This window comes from Puma concolor, chromosome D4 (genome assembly GCF_028749965.1).
Source record: "Puma concolor isolate L17-30 chromosome D4, mPumCon1.1.hap2, whole genome shotgun sequence".
NCBI lineage: Eukaryota > Metazoa > Chordata > Mammalia > Carnivora > Felidae > Puma > Puma concolor.
The window spans coordinates 16980626-17000444 of record NC_141679.1 but is presented as its reverse complement, the minus strand read 5'-3'; the positions used below and the strand labels follow the sequence as shown (position 1 = coordinate 17000444).

At 40.2% G+C, this 19819-nt stretch overlaps 1 protein-coding gene across 2 annotated transcripts in view; it reads left to right on the top strand.

Moving 5' to 3' along the window:
* The window catches only part of TRPM6 (transient receptor potential cation channel subfamily M member 6), a 205034-nt gene that overhangs the window by 12026 nt on the left and 173189 nt on the right, over positions 1 to 19819 (top strand). The gene's annotated exons all lie outside the window — the stretch shown is intronic.

Sequence of the window (19819 nt, the reverse complement as noted above, 5' to 3'; positions counted from 1 at the left end):
ACTTGAGAAGAATATGTATTCTGTTGTTTTTGGATGGAACGTTCTATAAGTATCTGTTAAGTCCATCTGGTCTAGCGTGTCATTTAAGGCCAATGTTTCCTTATTGGTTTTCTGTCTGAATGATCTATGCACTGACGTAAGTGGAGTATTAAATTCCCTACTATCATTTTATTGCTGTCTACTTCTCTTAAGTCTAATAATATTCATTTTATATACTTAGGTTTTGCTATGTTGGGTGTGTAAATATTTATACATGTTATATTTTCTTATTGGATTGACTATCATTATGTAATGCCTTTCTTTGTCTCTAATTACAGTCTTTATTTTAAAGTCTATTTTTTTCTGATAAAAGTGTAGGTACTCCAGCTTTCTTTTGGTTTCCATTTGCATGGAATATCTTTTTTCATCCCTTCACTTTTATTTAAAAAATGTTTAATGTATATTTATTTTTGACAGAAAGAGAGACAGAGTGTGAGGAGGGGAGGGGCAGACATAGAGGGAGACACAGAAAATGAAGCAGGCTCCAGGCGCTGAGCTGTCAGCACAGAGCCCAACACAGGGCTCAAACTCACGAACCTTGAGACCCATGACCTGAGCTGAAGTCCGACGCGCAACTAAACCACCCAGGCGCCCCTCCATCCCTTCACTTTTAGCCTGTGTGTGTTCTTACATCTAAAGTGAGTTTTGGGGCACCTAGGTGGTATAATTAGTTAAGTGTCTGACTCCTGATTTTAGCTCGGGTCATGATCTCATGATTGTGAGATCAAGCCTCAAATTGTGCTCTGTGCTAATAGCACAGAGCCTGCTTGGAATTCTCTCTTTCCCTCTCTCTCTCTGTCCCTCCCCCACTCATGTTCTCTCAAAATATAAGTAAGTAAGTAAGTAAGTAAGTAAATAAATAAATAAATAAATGTGAGTTTCTTCTAGGCAGCATAGAGATGGGTCCTGTTTTTATATCTATTCATCACACTTTATGTCTTTTGATAGTAGAATTTAGTCCATTTACATTTAAAGTCATTATTGATAGGTATGTACTTTTATCTATCAATGGTGGCTTTAAATGTAAATGGACTAAACTCATCATTTGGTTAGTAGTTTTCTGGCTGTTTTTGTAGTCCCTCTTTAGTCTTTTCTTCTCTTGTTCTCTTCCTTTCCGGTTTGTTGACTTACTTTAGTGGTATGCTTGTATTCCTTTCTCTTTCTCTTTTGTGTGTTTGCTATAGGTTTTGTTTTGTGGTTACCATGAGACTTATATATAGCAACTTAAATCTAAAACAGTCTATTTTAGGGGCGCCTGGGTGGCTCAGTCAGTTAAGCATCCAACTTTGGCTCAGGTCATGATCTCACAGCCTGTGAGTTCACGCCTCACGGCAAGCTCTGTGCTGACAGTGAAGAGCCTGGAGCCTGCTTCAGATTCTGTCTCCCTCTCTCTCTGCAACCCCTACCCCACCACCCCTGCCCACACCTCTGTCTCTCTCAAAAATAAACATTAAAAAATAAAAAATAAATGAAACATTCTATTTGAAGCTGATAACAACTTGAGTTTGATCCCAATGGAAAGCTCAACATTATTATTCCCCCACCATGTATTATATATATATATATTTTTTCCATGTATTATATTTTTAATGTTACATTTTACATCTTTATGTCTTATGTATCCCTTACCGAATTATTATAATCATAGCTTTTAGTACTTTTGTTTTATAACCTTCATGTTAGCTTTGTAAGTGATTAAGCAACTACCTTTACTATATATTTATCTTTCCAGTGAAGTTCATTCTTTCATATGTGTTCTTGTTACAAATTGGTGCCCTTTCTTTTTAGCTTAAAGAAGTCTCTTTATCCATTCCTGTAAGGCCAGTGTAGTGGTGATGAACTCCTTTAGTTTTTACTTGTCTGGAAAATCTTTTATCTCACCTTCACTTCTGAATGATAACTGTGCTGGGCATAGTATTCTTGGTTGGAAATTTTTTCCTTCAGCACTTTGAATATGTCATACCACTCCCTTCAGGCCTGCAACGTTGTTGCTGAAAATCTACTTACAGTCTTATGGGGGTTCCCTTGTAGGTAAGAAGTTTTTTCCTTCTTGCTTCTTTTAATATTCTCTCTTTGCCTTTAACTTTTGTCATTTTAATTAAAATGTGTCTTGGTGTGGATTCCTTTGTGCCCCTCTTATTTGGAATTTTCTGGGCTTCCTGGATCAGGATGTCTGTTTCCTCACCCAGGTTAGAGAATGTTTCTGCCATTATTTCTTCAAATAAGATTTCTGCCCCCTTTTCTCTCTCTGTTCTTTCTGGGACTCCTATAATGTGAATGTTAGTCTGCTTGATGTTGTCCTAGAAGTCCCTTAAGCTACCTTCACTTTGAAAATTCTTTTTTGATTTCACTGCTCTGATTGATTTCCTTCTAGTTAACTAATCTTTTCTTCTGCATCATCTTGTTTGTTGTTGAACCTCTCTATCGTATTTTTCATTTCAGTTACTGTATTCTTCTGCTCTGTGACTTCTATTTAGTATTTTCTTATTATTTTTTTAATCTCTTTGTTGAAGTTCTCACTGTGTTTCATTCTTCTCCCAAATTCAGTGAGTATCCTTATGACCATTATTCTGAACTCTTTATTGGGTAAATTATTTATCTCCATTTCTTTAAGCTTTTTTTTTCCCCTCTGAGGTCTTATTTTGATTTTTCATTTGGAACATATTTCTCTGTTTCTTTATTTTGCTTTACTCTCTGTGTTGGTTTCTATAGCAGATGAAGCAACCACTTCTCCCAGTCTTGAAGGAGTGGCCTCATGTAGGAGATGAACCTTGTTATTGAGCCCTGCATCAGCTCTTGGTTGTCTTTTAAACCTCTGTACTTGTCCAAGCAGCCTATTATATTTTTAATAGCTCCCACTAGTTCAGGATGTGTCAAGACCTGTCTTTGTCCCAAAGATCTTAGCACCTAGATTCAGGCCAACTGAAAGCCAGATCCTCAGGTATCAGCTTTTACAACTATGCACCAAATGCAGTCCTATGGGACCACAAACATAAGCCCCATTTGTCACCAGGGCCAGGGGATCTAGAGGTGTCCACCTGGCAGCATGCACAAAAATCAGGGCTTCAGGTGAGTGTATAAGCTCTTTTCTGGGAGATACTGACAAGCTGGAACGAGGCAAAGGGAGAGCACTAAGGTGGCATCCACAGCCTATGTTCTTTGAGAGCAACTCCATGGGCCACTAAATGTGGGCTAAACCTGAAGTGTGCTCCTCAGGCCAAAGCTCCAGGACAAGCAAAGGGGCCTCCCTCACAGAAAGATTGGGGGCAGGGGTGTGCCTCAGCCTGCAATCTGTGTGGTACCTTGGGGAGCAGTAGTTTGCCAAGAGCCATCTTTCTGTTTTCCATAGTTCAGTGGGACCTAGGACTGCAAGCCACTAGAGTTAGGTGGTCAAGGGGTGTCCCCTCAGTGGCAGCAACAAAAACCAGTGCAACAGATAGGTATGTGTAAAGCTGCCCTTCAGGAGACAGTGGTGTTCCAGAGTATGTCAGCAGGTGAGCACGAATATAGTACCTGCCCTCTGAGGTCTCTGGAAAGGATTCCAGTCAGTCCCAAGATGCATGTTTAATTAGAACCCTGCACCTCAGACCACAGTCATGATCATTATTACCTTAATAGGTCTCCTACATGGAAAGACTGAGCTCCTGGGTCTATTGTCTCTTGCTCTGTCCTGGAGATGGAAGCTGTTTAAGAACGCTTTTTCTGTTGGTTACATCTGTGGGAATCATGAGTGTAAGCCCCAGTGGCCACCAGAGTCAGGTGATACAGACGTGTCCCCTAGAAGCAGTCACAAAAATTAGGGAGCCAGACAGAGGTCTGAGATCCTTTCTGGGCGATACCAATTATTACAGTCCCATGGGACCACAGACTCCCCTGGCCTCCAGAGCCAGGAAATCAAGAGGCATCCCCTGGGCAGCAGCTGCACAAATCAGGGCACCAGATGCCTGTACAAGCTCCTTTGCATGAAATACGGGTGCTTTGGAGCATGGCAAAGGGAGAACGTGAAGATCGTGCTTTCCAGTCTCCATCCCTGGATAGTGTTCTGCAAGCTCCTAGATATGTGTGTTCAGTCAGATGCCCCTCAGACCAATGCTTCAACATGAGCAGGTGTCCCTTCTTCACTTTGAGTCTGGGTATGGTCTGCTGCTCTGAGCTGGGCCCTGGGGCAGGTGCACACAAGTCTGAGCACACAAGCCCTTTAAGAGGTGTTTCTCAGATCATTTCAGTCTTGTGAGTCTCAGGGCATGCGTCCCATTGATTTTCAAAGTTAGATATTTGGTGGCTCATCTCTTAGGTGCAGGTTTTAAAAGTTAGAGTGTCTACGGGCACCTGGGTGGCTTAGTTGGTTGAGCGTCTGACTTTGGCTCAGGTCATGGTCTCACAGTGCATGAGTTTGAGCCCCACATCGGGTTTGCTGCTGTCAGCACGGAGCCCACTTTGGATCCTCTGGTTCCCCCCTCTCTCTCTGCGCCTCCCCCCCACCTCTCTCTCCCCCCCAACACACACTTAAAAGTAAATAAATATTAAAAAAAAAAAAAAGGTTGAAGTGTCCAATAGGGGGTTTAAGCCCTTTGCTCCTCGGAGAAGCTCTTGGGTTTTGAGTTCCTTCCTGGTTGTGGGTCTTCTTGAAGATTGTGTTCCAGCCTCTCCTACCTGCTCTGAGGTGGTTTTCTTCTAATTAGGCTGATGTGTAGTTATTACTCAACCAGCCTTTAAGGTTTTTAAGAGGAAACATTTCCATATGCAGCTTTAGGCTCTGTGGGAGTCAGTGAATTCAGGATCTACCTATGTCACCATCTTGAACCAGAACCTTAAATTAAACAATGTATATTCTTTTCCTGATTGTATAAATAATATGTTCCCGTTTTGGAAGTGCATAAAGGCACAAAAATATAAACAAACAATTAAAATCCTTTTCCCAAAGACAACCACGGTAATACTTTAGCTTGTTTTTTGATCCATAGTTATATATTTGAATTTATCATTATTTCTTTAATTAATCAAAGTAATACATGAATATGACTATATATATGTGTGTGTGTGTGTGTGTGTGTATATATATATATATATATAGTTTTTATTTTTTATTCGCATATTTTTAATTTGCATTCAGGTTTATCAGGGATATTGACCAGTAATTCTCCTTTTTCAGTGGGGTCTTTGTTGGGCTTTAGAATCAAGGTAATGCTGGCTTCATAGAATGAGTTTGGAAGTTTTCCTTCCATTGCCGTTTTTTGGAACACTTTGAGGAGAATAGGTATTACCTCTTCTTTAAATGTCTGGTAGAATTCCCCTGGGAAGCCATCTGGCCCAGGACTCTTATTTGTTGGGAGATTTTTTGATAACTGATTCGATTTCTTTCTTTTTTAAAAAATTTTTTAAATGTTTATTTATTTTTGACAGAGAGAAAGAGAGACAGAGCATGAGCAGGGGAGGGGCAGAGAAAGAGGGAGACACAGAATCCGAAGCAGGCTCCAGGCTCTGAGCTGTCAGCACAGAGCCCGACGCGGGGCTCAAACCCACAAACTGTGAGATCATGACCTGAACCAAAGTCGGATGCTCAACCGACTGAGCCACCCAGGCGCCCCAATAACTGATTCTATTTCTTTGCTGGTTATGGGCCTGTTCAAATTTTCTATTTCTTCCTGTTTGAATTTTGGTAGTGTGTGACTGTCTAGGAATTTGTCTACTTCTTCCAGACTGTCCAGTTTGTTGACATATAATTTTTCAGAGTATTCTCTTATAACTGTATTTCTGTGTTGTTGGTTGTGATCTCTCCCCTTTTGTTTGTGGTTTTATCTATTTGAGTCTGCTTTTTGAGAAGTCTAGCTAGGAATTTATCAATTTTGTTTATTCTTTCAAGAAATCAGCTCTTAGGGGCGCCTGGGTGGCGCAGTCGGTTGGCGTCCGACTTCAGCCAGGTCACGATCTCACGGTTGGTGAGTTCGACCCCGCGTCAGGCTCTGGGCTGATGGCTCAGAGCCTGGAGCCTGTTTCCGATTCTGTGTCTCCCTCTCTCTCTGCCCTTCCCCCGTTCATGCTCTGTCTCTCTCTGTCCCAAAAATAAATAAACGTTGAAAAAAAAATTTAAAAAAAAAAAAAAAAGAAATCAGCTCTTAGTTTCATTGATCTGTTCTACTGATTTTGTTTGTTTGTTTTTTTTTTTTTGGATTCTATATTATTCATTTCTGCTCTAATATTTATTATTTCCCCTCTTCTGCTGCCTTTGGGCTTTATTTGCTGCTCATTTCCTGGATTCTTTAGGTGTAAGGTTAGGTTGTGTATTTGGGACCTTTCTTGATTTTTGAGATAGGCCTGAATTGCAATGTATTTTTCTCTTAGGGCTACCTTTGCTGCATCCCAAAGGGATTGAGCTGTCTTGTTTTAATTTTCATTTGCTTCCAGGTATTTTTTAATTTCCAATATAATTTCCTGGTTAACCCATTCATTCTTTAGTGGGCTGTTCTTTAACCTCCATGTATTTGAGGGCTTTCCAATTTTTTTATGGTCAATTTCAAGTTTCATCGTGTTGTGATCTGAAAATATGCATGGTATGATCTCAGTATTTTTGTACCTGTTGAGGGCTGATTTGGTGATCCAATATGTGATCTATTCTGGAGAATGTTCCATGTGTACTTGAGAAGAATGTGTATTCTGCTGCTTTAGGATGAAATGTTCTGGATATATCTGTTAAGTCCACCTGTTCCAGTGTGTCATTGAGAGCTGTTGTTTACTTGTTGATTTTGTGCTTAGATTATCTGTCCTTTGTTGTAAGTGGAGTATTTTTTTTTTAATTTTTTAACGTTTATTTATTTTTGAGACAGAGAGAGACAGAGCATGAACGGGGGAGGGTCAGAGAGAGAGGAAGACACAGAATCTGAAACAGGCTCCAGGCTCTGAGCCATCAGCACAGAGCCTGACGTGGGGCTTGAACTCACGTACCACGAGATCGTGACCTGAGCCAAAGTCAGACGCTTAACTGACTGAGCCACCCAGGCGCCCCATAAGTGGAGTATTAAAGTCTCCTATAATTATGGTATTATTATCAATAAATTTGCTTATGTTTGTGATTTATATATTTGGGTATATCAAATTGGGGGCATAAATACTTACAACTGTTAGCTCTTCTTGATGGATAGACCTCTTAAATATGATGTAATGCCCTTCTTCATCTCTTGTTACAATCTTTGTTTTAAAATCAATTTGTCTGATATAAGTATGGCTACTCTGGCTTTCTTTTGATGTCCAGTAGCTTGATAGATGGCTCTCCATCCCCTCACTTTCAATCTACAGGTGTCTTCAGATCTAAAATGAGTCTCTTGTAGGCAGCATATAGACGGATCTTATTTTTTTTATCCATTCTGATAACCTGTGTCTTTTGATTGGGGCATTTAGTCCATTTACATTCAGAGTGATTATTGAAAGATATGAATTTAGTACCATTGTGTTATCTCTAGATTTCATGTTTGTGATAATGTCCTCTGGTCCTTTGTAGTCTTTGCTGCTTTGTATTCACAGAGTCCCCTTAGGATTTCTTGCAGGGTTGGTTTAATGGTCACGAACTCTTTTAGTTTTAATATGTCTGGGAAAGTCTTTCTCCTATTCTGAATGACAACCTCACTTGCTTCCTATTGAACACATTGAATATTTCCTGCCACCCCCTTATGGCCTGCCACGTTACAGTGGACAGGTGTGCCACTGAACTTATGTATCTGCGTGTGTAGGTTAAGGACCATTTGTCCCTAGCTGCTTTCAGAATTCTCTTTATCTTTGTATTTTACAAGTTTCACTATGATATATCATGGTGTTGACCTTTTTTTTTTTTTTTTTTAATTTTTAAAGTTTATTTATTTTGAGAGAGAGCACAGGTGGGGTAGGGGCAGAGAGACAGGGAAGAGAGAAAATCCTAAGCACGCTCCTTGCTGTCAGCACAGAGCCTGATGCAAGGCTCAAACTCATGAACCATGAGATCATGACCTGACCCAAGATCAAGAGTCAGACACTCAACTGACTGAGCCACCCAGGTGCCACGGTATTGACCTATTATTGTTGATTTTGAAGGCAGTTCTCTGTCTCTCTTGGACTTAGATGCCTATTCCCCCCCCCCCCCCCCCCCAGATTAGGGAAGGTCTCAGCTATAATTTGTCCAAGAAACCTTCTGCCCCTTTTTCTCACCCTTTTCTTCTGGGACTACTATGATATGGATATTGTTTTGTTTCATGGAATCACTTAATTCTCTAATTCTCCCCTCATGATCTAGTACGATCCTTTCCCTCTTTTTCAGCTTCATTATTCCCATAATTTTATCTTCTATTTGACCTACCCTCTCCTCTGGTTCTTTAATCCTCACTGTCACTGTATCTAGTTTATTTTGCATCTCAGACACAGCATTTTTAAATTCATCCCGACTAGTCCTTAGGTCTTTGATCTCTGCAACAAGGGTTTCTCTGGTGTCTTATATGCTTTTTTTCAAGCCAAGCTATTAGTCTTATGAATGTTGTTCTAAATTCTTGTTCAAATATATTATTTATATCTCTTGTTCTTTTGAGCAAGTCTCTGGCTGTGATTTCTTCTTCACCTTTCTTTTGGGGAGAATTCCTCCATCTTGTTATTTCGGCTAAGTTTCTATCTTTTGGGTGTTTTAAAAGCTTGTTATGTGACCTGCACTCTCAAGTACTACCATATTAAAAAGGGGTCATACGCTGTCCAGGGCCCGGCACTCCAGGAAGTGTTTTTGGTGTATGTTGGCTGTACTCTGTTGTGTTTTGGCTGCTCTGTCCCACTGGTGAGTCCTCTGCAGAGCTCCTCTTAGCTTGCAGTGGGCAGTGTTTGGACCTTGAACTAGGTGTGCTGCGCTTTGATTTGTTTGTCGGAGTAACCCTGGAAAAAAAAGAGGGTGGGGGAAGCCTGATCCCATAAAAAGAGAAAAAGGATAGGTGAGAAAGGAAAACCAAACAGAGAATCAAAAAACTATAAGGCTCATTACAACGAAAGAGAGAGGAAAAGAAAGAAGAAAAAAGCAGAAGAGAAAAGATGGAAAAAGAATAGAATAAAAAAGCCTGACCAAAAAATACATATATGTACATATAAGAAAAAATGACAAAAAACAAGTCAGACACAATGAGCCTGATTCCAAAAGAAAAAAATAAAAAGAGGGAGGAAAGAAAGAGAAAAGAAAAAAAAAAATGTCTGTTGGTGCCTGGAGGTGGTGGCTGTGCTGGTCTGGAGGAGAGACCGGCTGCCTTGGGTCACACTCAGTCTTGCTCCGTTAGATTAGCAGTTGCCAGGCACCGAGGGGCGGGGTAGGTGTAAGTGGTTCCACCTTCACTGGGGACAACTGTGCTGCTCTCAGAAGTTCACCCTGTTGGTGTGTGTGTGGGGAAAAGGCATCACCCCAATTTCTCCTCCCCCATCGGGGTTCTCAACCCATGCTGTTCAGGCAGCCCTCAGAATAGTGAGGGTGGTCAGCTTGCCCTGCACCACAGGTCTCCTGAGCCTTCCCCTTGACGCTCAGCTGGGATTCAAAACCCTATGTCTTAAAGGACCCAGCCCTTTGTGGATCTATTCCCCTCCTCCAGACTGGAGCCTCTCCCCCTTGCTGATGAAAGGCCTTTGGCTAGCACCTGGAGGGTCTTCTTCCCAGAGTACTCTGGGAAGGGGACTCTTCTTTCCCAGTGCACCCCAGAGACCACGACACCACACCATGCTCTCGGGGGCTGGCTCCCTCCTGCCCAGGAACATGCACCAACGCTCCACTCTGGAGAAAGTCACGCACTTCCAAAACCTCTGAGTTTCAGCTCCAAAGGCTGTTTGCAAAAATGCACTGGGATGCTCAGTACTTCAGCTTCCCCAGTCCATGGTCCTGAGCGGTTTTCCTCTTGTGCTAACCCTATGCCACACTTTCACAACCCCTCTGTCTTTCTCTGCCTTTTGTCTCTCCACACAAAGGGTTCCCTCGTCTCCACAGCTCTGCTCTTTTATCTCCCCCAGTTCACGTGCATGCACCTAAATCCCTCCAAGCTGTCTCCTTCCAACTGTGGACATCCTTCTACCTCCCTGCAGGTTGATCCCTTGGGTTTTCTCAGTGTTCTGACCCCAATACAGCTGTGTTTGAGGGACCAGGAAAATCCAGGTCCCCCTACTTCTCTGCCATCTTAACTCCTCCAAGCTCTTGAGTGTCTACTCTCGAATCGTTTTAACATGCTCTTTTGTGACCTTTCTGTGAGCTTAAAATTCCCCAATATTTAAAAATATAGTTGCTTTGACTTTAATAAAAAGAAGCATAGTCCTAAATATTTAAGCAATACAAATAAATGCAAAGTAGAATGTGAAAAGTATCATCACTATCACTCAGAAGTAATGTTTGGTAACACTGAGAATCATATCTAAGCACCTCTTGATGGACAGGGGAATAGATGAATGGAACATAGTGTATAGAAGAAAGATAGAAGTAGTTTTATAAACTTGCATCATAAAAGGTATAACAAGCAGTTTTTCTTGAATTTAATAGAAGAAATTGCAGTACACTTTTTAAGGAATAATTAACAAGCGTAATTATATGTATTTAAACTATACAACATGATGATTTGGTATATATATGTATAGTAGAATGATTGCAAGATCAAGATAATTAACATATTTATCACCTGACTCAGTTAATTCTTTTTTCGCTCTACCCTCCGCCCCTTTCAAGTGTACATTATTGTATTATTAACTATAGTCACCACCATGCTGCAAATCAGATCTTCAGAACTTTTTCTTCTCATAACTGAAAATTTGTGCCCTTTGACTTTCCCTCTCCCTAGTCCCTGGCAACCACCATTCTTTTCTGTTTTTATGAAATCAGTCAAGCACTGTGTTAAATGCTTTATGTGTGTGATCTTATTTATCTTTGTAATAACCCTAGAGTTAAGTCATTCATTCATTCATTCATTCCTCACTCAATTAATAAATATTTATTTATATCTATTATATACCAGTCACTTTTCTAGGTGTTGGGGGATCAGTCAAAAGAAACAGACATGTATCAATGAATGGTTTAATAAAACAGGCAAGAATCTATGCCCTCCTGGAGCTTACGTTTTACAAGCAAAATACGTGGCTTACTAGATAATGGATAAATGTTGCTGAGAAAAATAAAACAAGGAAGGGGATGTAAGGAGCTGGTGATGAAGGAGGGATGTTCACAATTTTAGATAGCGTGCAAAGGAAGATACCGCTGAGAAAATGACCTCTGAGTCCACGTTTAAAGGGAGAGCAAGAGGAAGAGTAACCCAGGCAGAAGAAAAGGCAAGAGTAAAAGCCTACAAGAAGAAACTTTTTGGTCTTCTGAAAACAAGGAAGGCAGTCTGGCTAGAGGGAGAGTGCAAGGAGATACAGTCGTGGAGACAAGGCTGGGTCTGATCTTGCAGGCAACTATAAGGACTTTCTTGTTGCTTCTGAGACAGAAGGCATTGAGCTCTTTGATCAGAGGAGGGACACGATTGGACTTACATATTAACAAATTCACTCTATTTTATTGATTGGAGCAGAAATACGGGCAGGGTGGTCTGTTATTAGCTAATTAGTCTCCCCATTTGGCAGGTGAGGAGAATGAGACTTGAACTTGACCCAAATCATAAACCCCCTTTTTTTTTTATCTTTTAAAAGTTTTTTTACTAATGTTTATTATTTATTTTTGAGACAGAGACAGAGCGCCAGTGGGGGAGGGTTAGAGAGAAAAGGAGACACAGAATCTGAAGCAGGCTCCAGGCTCCCAGCTGTCAGCACAGAGCCCGACGCGGGGCCCGAACCAATGAACTGTGAGATCATGACCTGAGCTTAAGTCGGATGCTTAGCCAACTGAGCCACCCAGGCACCCCTATCTTTTTTTAAAGAGCTTTTTTTTTTTTTTTTTTAAGGTCATTTATTTATTTTAAGACAGACAGAGACAGTGTGAGCAGGGGAGGGGCAGAGAGAGGGAGAAGGAGAATCCCATTCTGTGCTGATAGCACAGAGCCTGACATGGAGCTGGAACTCATGAAACCCTGAGACCATGACTTGAGCTGAAACCAAGAGTCGGACGCTTGACCGTCTGAGCCACCCAGGCGCCCAGGTCCTAAACTCTTAACACAAGCAGACCAGCAGCACCAACATCACCTGGGACCTTAGAAATGCAGACTCTCAGGCCCCTCCCCAGACCAGCTGAATTCGTATTTTAGGAGGAGCCTCAAGTGATTCACTTGTACATTAAAGCTTGAAAAGCCTTGGTCTCAAACTCTAAGAGATATTGTTGTTGAAACTCATTGATCAGTAAAGAATATCATTGAAATGGTGTTCTAAGGAATTGTTATTTGGTAGCAAATAAACAGAGAAGAGAGAGGGATGCCAAACAGGAGGAAATTACAATAACCCAGAAGTTTAGGGCCGAATGGCTGAAGTAAGACAATAACAGTAGGAAGGAAAACTCATTTTTAAGAAGGAATGGAGGCAAGAGTTTTTTTCTTTTAATCCTATAATTTTATTTTTTTTAATTTTTATTTTTTTGATTTTTATTTATTTTTTAAATTTACATTCAAGTTAGTTAGCGTATAGTTCAACAATGATTTCAGGAGTAGATTCCTTAATGCCCCTTACCCATTTAGCCTATCCCCCCTCCCAGAACCCCTCCAGTAACCCTCAGTTTGTTCTCCATATTTAAGAGTCTCTTACATTTTGTCCCCCTCCCTGTTTTTATATTATTTTTGCTTCCCTTCCCTTATGTTCATCTGTTTTGTATCTTAAAGTCCTCATATGAGTGAAGTCATATGATATTTGTCTTTTTCTGACTGACTGATTTCGCTCAGCATAATACCCTCCAGTTCCATCCACGTAGTTGCAAATGGCAAGATTTCAACCTTTTTGTTTGCCAAGTAATACTCCATTGTATGTATGTGTTCTTTATCCATTCATCCATCGATGGACATTTGGGCTCTTTCCATACTTTGGCTATTGTTGATAGTGCTGCTATAAACATTGGGGTGCATGTGCCCCTTCAAAACAGCACACCTGTGTCCCTTGGATAAATACCTAGTAGTGCAATTGCTGGGTCGTAGAGGAGTTCTATTTTTAGTTTTTTGAGGAGCCTCCATACTGTTTTCCAGAGTGGCTGCACCAGTTTGGATTCCCACCAGCAGTTCAATAGAGATCCTCTTTCTCTGCATCCTCGCCAACATCTGTTTTTGCCTGAGTTGTTAATGTTAGCCATGCTGACAGGTGTGAGGTGGTATCTCACTGTGGTTTTGATTTGTATTTCCCTGATGATGAGTGATGTTGAGCATTTTTTCATGTGTCGGTTGGCCATTTGGATGTCTCCTTTACAGAAGTGTCTATTCATGTCTTTTGCCCATTTCTTCACTGGATTATTTGTTTTTTGGGTGTTGAGTTTGTTAAGTTCTTTATAGATTTTGGACACTATTTATAGATACCTTTATCTGAGATGTCGTTTGCAAATATCTTCTCCCATTCTGTTGGTTGCCTTTTAGTTTTGCTGATTGTTTCCTTTGCTGTGCAGGAACATTTTATTTTGATGAAGTCCTAATAGTTCATTTTGGCTTTTGTTTCCTTTGCCTCCAGAGACCTGTTGAGTAAGATGCTGCTGTGGCCGGGGTCCTAGAGTTTTTTGCCTGCTTTCTCCTCGAGGATTTTGATGGCTTCCTGTCGTATGTTTAGGCCTTTCATCCATTTTGAGTTTATTTTTGTGTCTGGTGTAAGAAAGTGGTCCAGGTTCATTTTTCTGCATGTCGCCGTTCAGTTTTCCCAGTACCACTTGCTGAAGAGACTGTCTTTATTCCATTAGATATTCTTTCCTGCTTTGTCAAAGATTAGTTGGCCGTACGTTTGTGGGTCCATTTCTGGGTTCTCTATTCTGTTCCATTGATCTGAGTGTCTGTTCTTGTGCCAGTACCATACTGTCTTTATGATTACAGCTTTGTAATACAGTTTGAAGTCCGGGATTGTGATGCCTCCTGCTTTGGTGTTCTTTTTCCAGATTGCTTTGACTATTTGGGGTCTTTTCTGGTTCCATACAAATTTTAGGATTATTTGTTCTAGCTCTGTGAAGAATGCTGGTGTTATTTTGATAGGAATTGCATTGAATATGTAGATTGCTTTGGATAGTATTGGCATTTTAACAATATTTGTTCTTCCTATTCAAGAGCATGGAATATTTTTCCATGTTTTTTTGGTGTCTTCTTCAATTTCTTTCATAAGCTTTCTATAGTTTTCAGTGTATAAATTTGTCACCTCTTTGGTTAGATTTATTCCTAGGTATTTTATGGTTTTTGGTGCAACTGTAAATGGGATCGATTCCTTGATTTCTCTTTCTGTCGCTTCATTGTTGGTGTATAGGAATGCAACCGATTTCTGTGCATTGATTTTATATCCTGCCACTTTGTTGAATTCATGGATCATTTCTAGCAGTTTTTTGGTGGACTCTTTTGGGTTTTCCATAGAGTATCATGTCATCTGTGAAGAGTGAAAGTTAGACCTCCTCCTGGCCGATTTGGATGGGAGACAAGAGTTTTTTAATGAAGGAAAAAGCCTATAAAACTTAGGCAACGATTACATATACTGGTGAGTGGGAAGGGACCATGAGACAGAGTTAGGTAAAATGTGACACTGAAGTTTCACACCTTGGTAAGAGAATAATTGGATCATTACCGGAAAAAGAGAGTGAGAACAGGGATTGTGAGGATGAGGTCAAAGTAAGTTTCAACTTAGTGGACAGAACTTGGTGGTGGCTGCAAATGTTCTGTAGGTTGTCTGGAATGTCTGGATGGGGAAAACTTGGAGCTGACATACTAGTTTTGGAGTCATTTGCCTGGAGGTGCCCACTGAAGCAATGGGAGTGATTGAGATTTGGGGGGAGAAGACAGAAAGAAGACTGTGGCCACATATCTAGAACCAGCACCCCTTTTAGAAAGGGTATGAAGCAGATAAAGGGCAGTCTCAGAGGAGTAAAGAGAGTGTAACATCTCTAAAACCAAGGGCGGGGAGAGAGTTCTTATTTGGCCACAGGCCCATGCAGGTTAGGGGAAATGAAAGAAGATGGATCTTAGCAAAAGTCAAATCGAACTATTGGTGTATTTCAAAGAATGATTTTACAGGAATGAAAGCCAGAGGCTTAGAGAGAGGGCGGGTGGTCAGGAGACATGATCTTCACCCTTAGAGATGCCCCAACCACCAGAAAGGCAGACAAGATAACCACAACAGGTAATTATCTGACAGCACACCCTTATTGACAACTGCACAGTTAAATATGCATGATTCATACTAGCTTTTTTTTTTTTTTTGTAACCCATCAACATATTATATAGATATATGCATGGTTCTAGGATTTGCAAAGCTCAAAGTGAAAGTCAAACTTCAGACAAGTTATATTTCTGTATGGTCTTTTTGAAAAACCTGATCAGAATTTTTTGTCACATTTTGCTAACTAGCACACACTTTTACTATGGCTCTTATTTTATTGTTTTAATTGCTGGTCATTTAGTGGAAAAGATCTGTTGTTGTTTGTTGTTTGTTTGCTTGTTCGTTTTAGCTCATCTTTGCTCCTTTATCAAGAGTGACTGCTTTGTTATGGAGCACTAATGGCTCCAGAAACAATCAGCCCTGTGTAAATGACGATCAGGTGACCAAGAACTTTAGCCTCATCAGCCCAAATGTCACTCAGTGATGCCAAGTCAAAAGAATGCTCCAAGAGCTGCCTTTGCAGTAAAAATTGCTCATGTATCACTCATGTGATGCATTCTATCAGAATCATAGTCATAACAGATTTTATTTACTCGAAGTAAACATTTGACAGTGTTCTATTCACTGGCTTCTCAAAGACTAAATATGCCAAAATATATCTTCCTCTCAAAAAGAACTTCCTTTAAAAAAGAAAATGTGGTTGAAAATATGAAAAAAGCATGAATATTAAAGTGTTTACAACTTCCACATTTTTCTAAGAAGCAGAAAACTGTTTATTGTTGTCTATCTAGCTTCTTGCAGTGGTGATGAGTCTAGACTGGCCCACCTCATGCTTACACTTGAGGGAATGTGTGTGTATGCAGTTGAATCAGGTGTGGACTCTGGAGGATAAGAGACCAGGTAGGCAGCAAGTGTAGTATTTCTTCAGAAATGAAGAAAGGAAGGTTGACACTAAATGAGAATAAACAGAAGTTAAAGATAAAAATATTGTAATGAAAATTAGAGAGCTCCAGGATACTTCTTTCCAAGTTGCACTACTTTGCATTTAAGAAGATTTGGTCTGTTAAATGTCAATAATTATAGTGTCTATCTTATAGTGTTGTTGTGAGAAATAAATGGAGAAAATGAATACAGAGCAAACACATGGTGTTTAATAGGTGCTTGAGAAATGATGGTGGTTAGGCTGCTCACACATGCTCTCTCCTCCAAAGCATTTGTTTGGGAGGGATTGTATTTGCTTTCTTTCCAGTGGAAGGAATTTGGGGTAGGGTGGAGGTTCGTAAACCTATGGAGTCTTTCTAGAAAGGGAGGAAGGCTGTGGGAGAAGGAATGGTTCCTGCCCTCCAGATGCCCAGTTACCACAGAGATCTGTGGGTTGCCCAGCTGTTGCAGCGGTATATGGGGCCATGTGTGTTCTTCCGGTGTAAGACATTCCCTGCCTGAGTTCAGTTGACAGCCCTGGGCCTTCATTCCCTAACCTGGTATCTTGCCTTCCCTATTTCTTTCTTTCTTTCTTCTTTCTTTCTTTCTTTCTTTCTTTCTTTCTTTCTTTCTTTCTTTCTTTCTTTCTTTCCGTGTTATTTATTTATTTATTTATTTTTATTTATTTTTTAATTTACATCCAAATTAGTTAGCATATAGTGCAACGATGATTTCAGGAGTAGATTCTTTAATGCCCCTTACCCATTTAGCTTACCCATTTATCCCATCCCTCCGCTCCCATATGCCTTCCAGTAACCCTCTGTTTGTTTTCCATATTTATGAGTCTCTTCTGTTTTGTCCCCCTCCCTGTTTTTATATTATTTTTTGTTTCCCTTCCCTCATGTTCATCTGTTTTGTCTCTTAAAGTCCTCATATGAGTGAAGTCATATGGTATTTTTCTTTCTCTGACTGACTAATTTCACTGAGCATAATACCCTCCAGTTCCATCCACGTAATTGCAAATGGCAAGATTTCATTCTTTTTGAATGCCGAGTAATACTCCATTGTGTGTGTGTGTGTGTGTGTGTGTGTGTGTATATATATATATATATATATATATATATATATATACACCACTTCTTCTTTTTTTTTTCCACCTCACACTTTTTAAATTTTTATTATTTATTTATTTATTTTGGTGAGAGTGCTTAAGATCTCTCAGCAAATTTCAAGTATACAGTATAGTATTGTGAACTAAGTCATCGTGCTGTACATTAGATTCTCACAACCTAGTCATCTGATAACTCAAACTTTTTATCCTTTAACCAATATCTCCTCCTTTCTCCAATCCCCAGTCCTTGGCAACAACCATTCTACAATTTGAGGGTAGCCTTTTTTTCCCTTTAGATTCCACATATAAGTGATACCAGACAGTATTTATCTTTCTCTGACTTATTTCTCGATACCACATCTTCTTTATCCATTCATCCATCAATGGACATTTGGGCTCTTTCCCTACTTTGGCTATTGTTGATAGTGCTGCTATAAACATGGGGGTGCATGTGCCCCTTTGAAACAGCACACCTGTATCCCGTGGATAAATGCCTAGTCGTGCAATTGCTAGGTCATAGGGTAGTTCTATCTTTAGTTTTTTGAGGAACCTCTATACTGTTTTTCAGAGTGGCTGCACCAGCTTGCATTCCCATTGCCTTCCCTATTTCTTTGGATCCTAGATGGGATTCCTTCTCTCTGCCCAATGTCAGATTTCATTTCCTTGGGACTCCTCTGCAACCCAGCACCAACTCCTGGGTCTGGGTAAGGATGAAATCATCTCAGGCCGGACTCAGGAGCATCCCCTCATAAGCATGCATGATGCTTATGGCTGGTATTAGGGTTATTGCAGCTATTAAAATTAAAGAATGAAAAGAGAGAAATTTGTTCTGACCACATAAAAGTAACATTGGTTTCAGGCACTTGCGTTTTCTTATCGTTTGTGTCTAATTACCTTACAACACCATGTATATATATGGCTGTCATTAACTGATCTAACTCACTTGAGCCTGCACTATGGTCGTCTGTCCATTTGTGTTTATTACTCTAAAATAATAGTAACCTTGTAATATTTGTAATAAAAAAGAGGTAGTGATATTGTATGTCCCTCAAAACAGTTAATATTGGTTTCCACCGTATTATGGAGATAGTATAATCCTTTCCTGAAAAATCTCACTCCAACTCTATAGACTCTACTTCACAAGCCCACCCCTGGAGACTACATTTCTTTCCTTTTTTTTTTTTTTTTTTTTTTTTGAGACTTTGTATTTTTAATACTCCTCTGGGGTGGTGGTTCTTGCCCTTTTCTGTGTGTGTCATTGACACATTAAGGATCTCATGGACCCTAACAGCCTTTTCCCTAGAAAAATGCACATAATCATAAATTTCACATACAATTTAGTGTTCAGAGAGCTCTTGATTCTCTTAAAATCTAGGTTAAGAAACTCAGTTCTGGAAGATTTGGATTTTTTTTTTTTTTTTTTTTGCTTTTTCGGCAAATGAGTATTCAGTGCTTACTATGTGCCAGGCACTGTTAACAATGACAAACAAGGAAGGTGACTTAAAGCTTGTGCGTGTGACTGTGTGTGTGTGTGTGTGTGTGTGTGTGTGTGTGTGTGTATGCTTGGCATTTTTCTCCAACTTCTCAGCTATTTGTTGTAGCTCAACAAAAGGAAATGAGGGTGTAATAATAAGGACTTTAAAATCCTCATCATTTTTGGCATGCAAAGAATATGTGAAATTCACTTAGAGCACTTGCTAAATTTCAGAGACAAAGCAATGCATGGATGCAGAGGGAGAAACTCCTTGAATTTATTTGGAATGGTTTTACAGCATTGAAACTGTTCACACTTGCTTTCTTTGGTGGCAGGGGTGGGATGGGGTGGCGTGGTGATGCAACTGAGTTCCTAAAAAGAGCTTGGCAATTCGTAGAAAATACCTCTGGAAGGGTGATAAGAACTCTGAGTCATCAATCTGCTTCTAAGTCAGCAATCTAAGGGCTATGAGGAAAATGAAGTTTATAGCATAATAAACACAACGGACAGCTAGCTCTCAAGCTCTCTCTTCAGCACTGTATTTAAGACCCAGTTTGGGCTTTCCTCAGCCCCTTGACAGGAAATGCCTCATCTACTTTGCCCGGTTGGTGGAGCACAATTCCACTAAAAGAAACGTGTTTGCAGATATATCAGGCTCCTGTTCACAAGATAAGGCAGTTTACCTAAATAAATCTCTGCCATTTCTTTCTCATATCTGGGTGAGATGTTTTTTCCCCCTGCTTCTTCTAGAAGCATTTATGAAGGATCACATACTAGTTGGTCTTTATAACAACCATCTAAAAAAAGAGTAATCCTTTGATTACTTTCTAGTGCCTCCAATGTATGCACACATATTGATTAGTTCTTTCTCGTTTTTCCAAGCCCCCGGTTTCCAGAAAAGTGAGAAATGGCAGTTCAAAAGGGGCACTGAAGTTTTTAGACTCAAGCATGGTTGGGGAAGAAAACAAGGCAGAGGGAACCCAGAGACCCTCCTAATGCTTCCTATAAAACTTTGGAATTTTAAGAAAAAGGATCTAAATAATAATCCATCTTTGGAGGTGGGG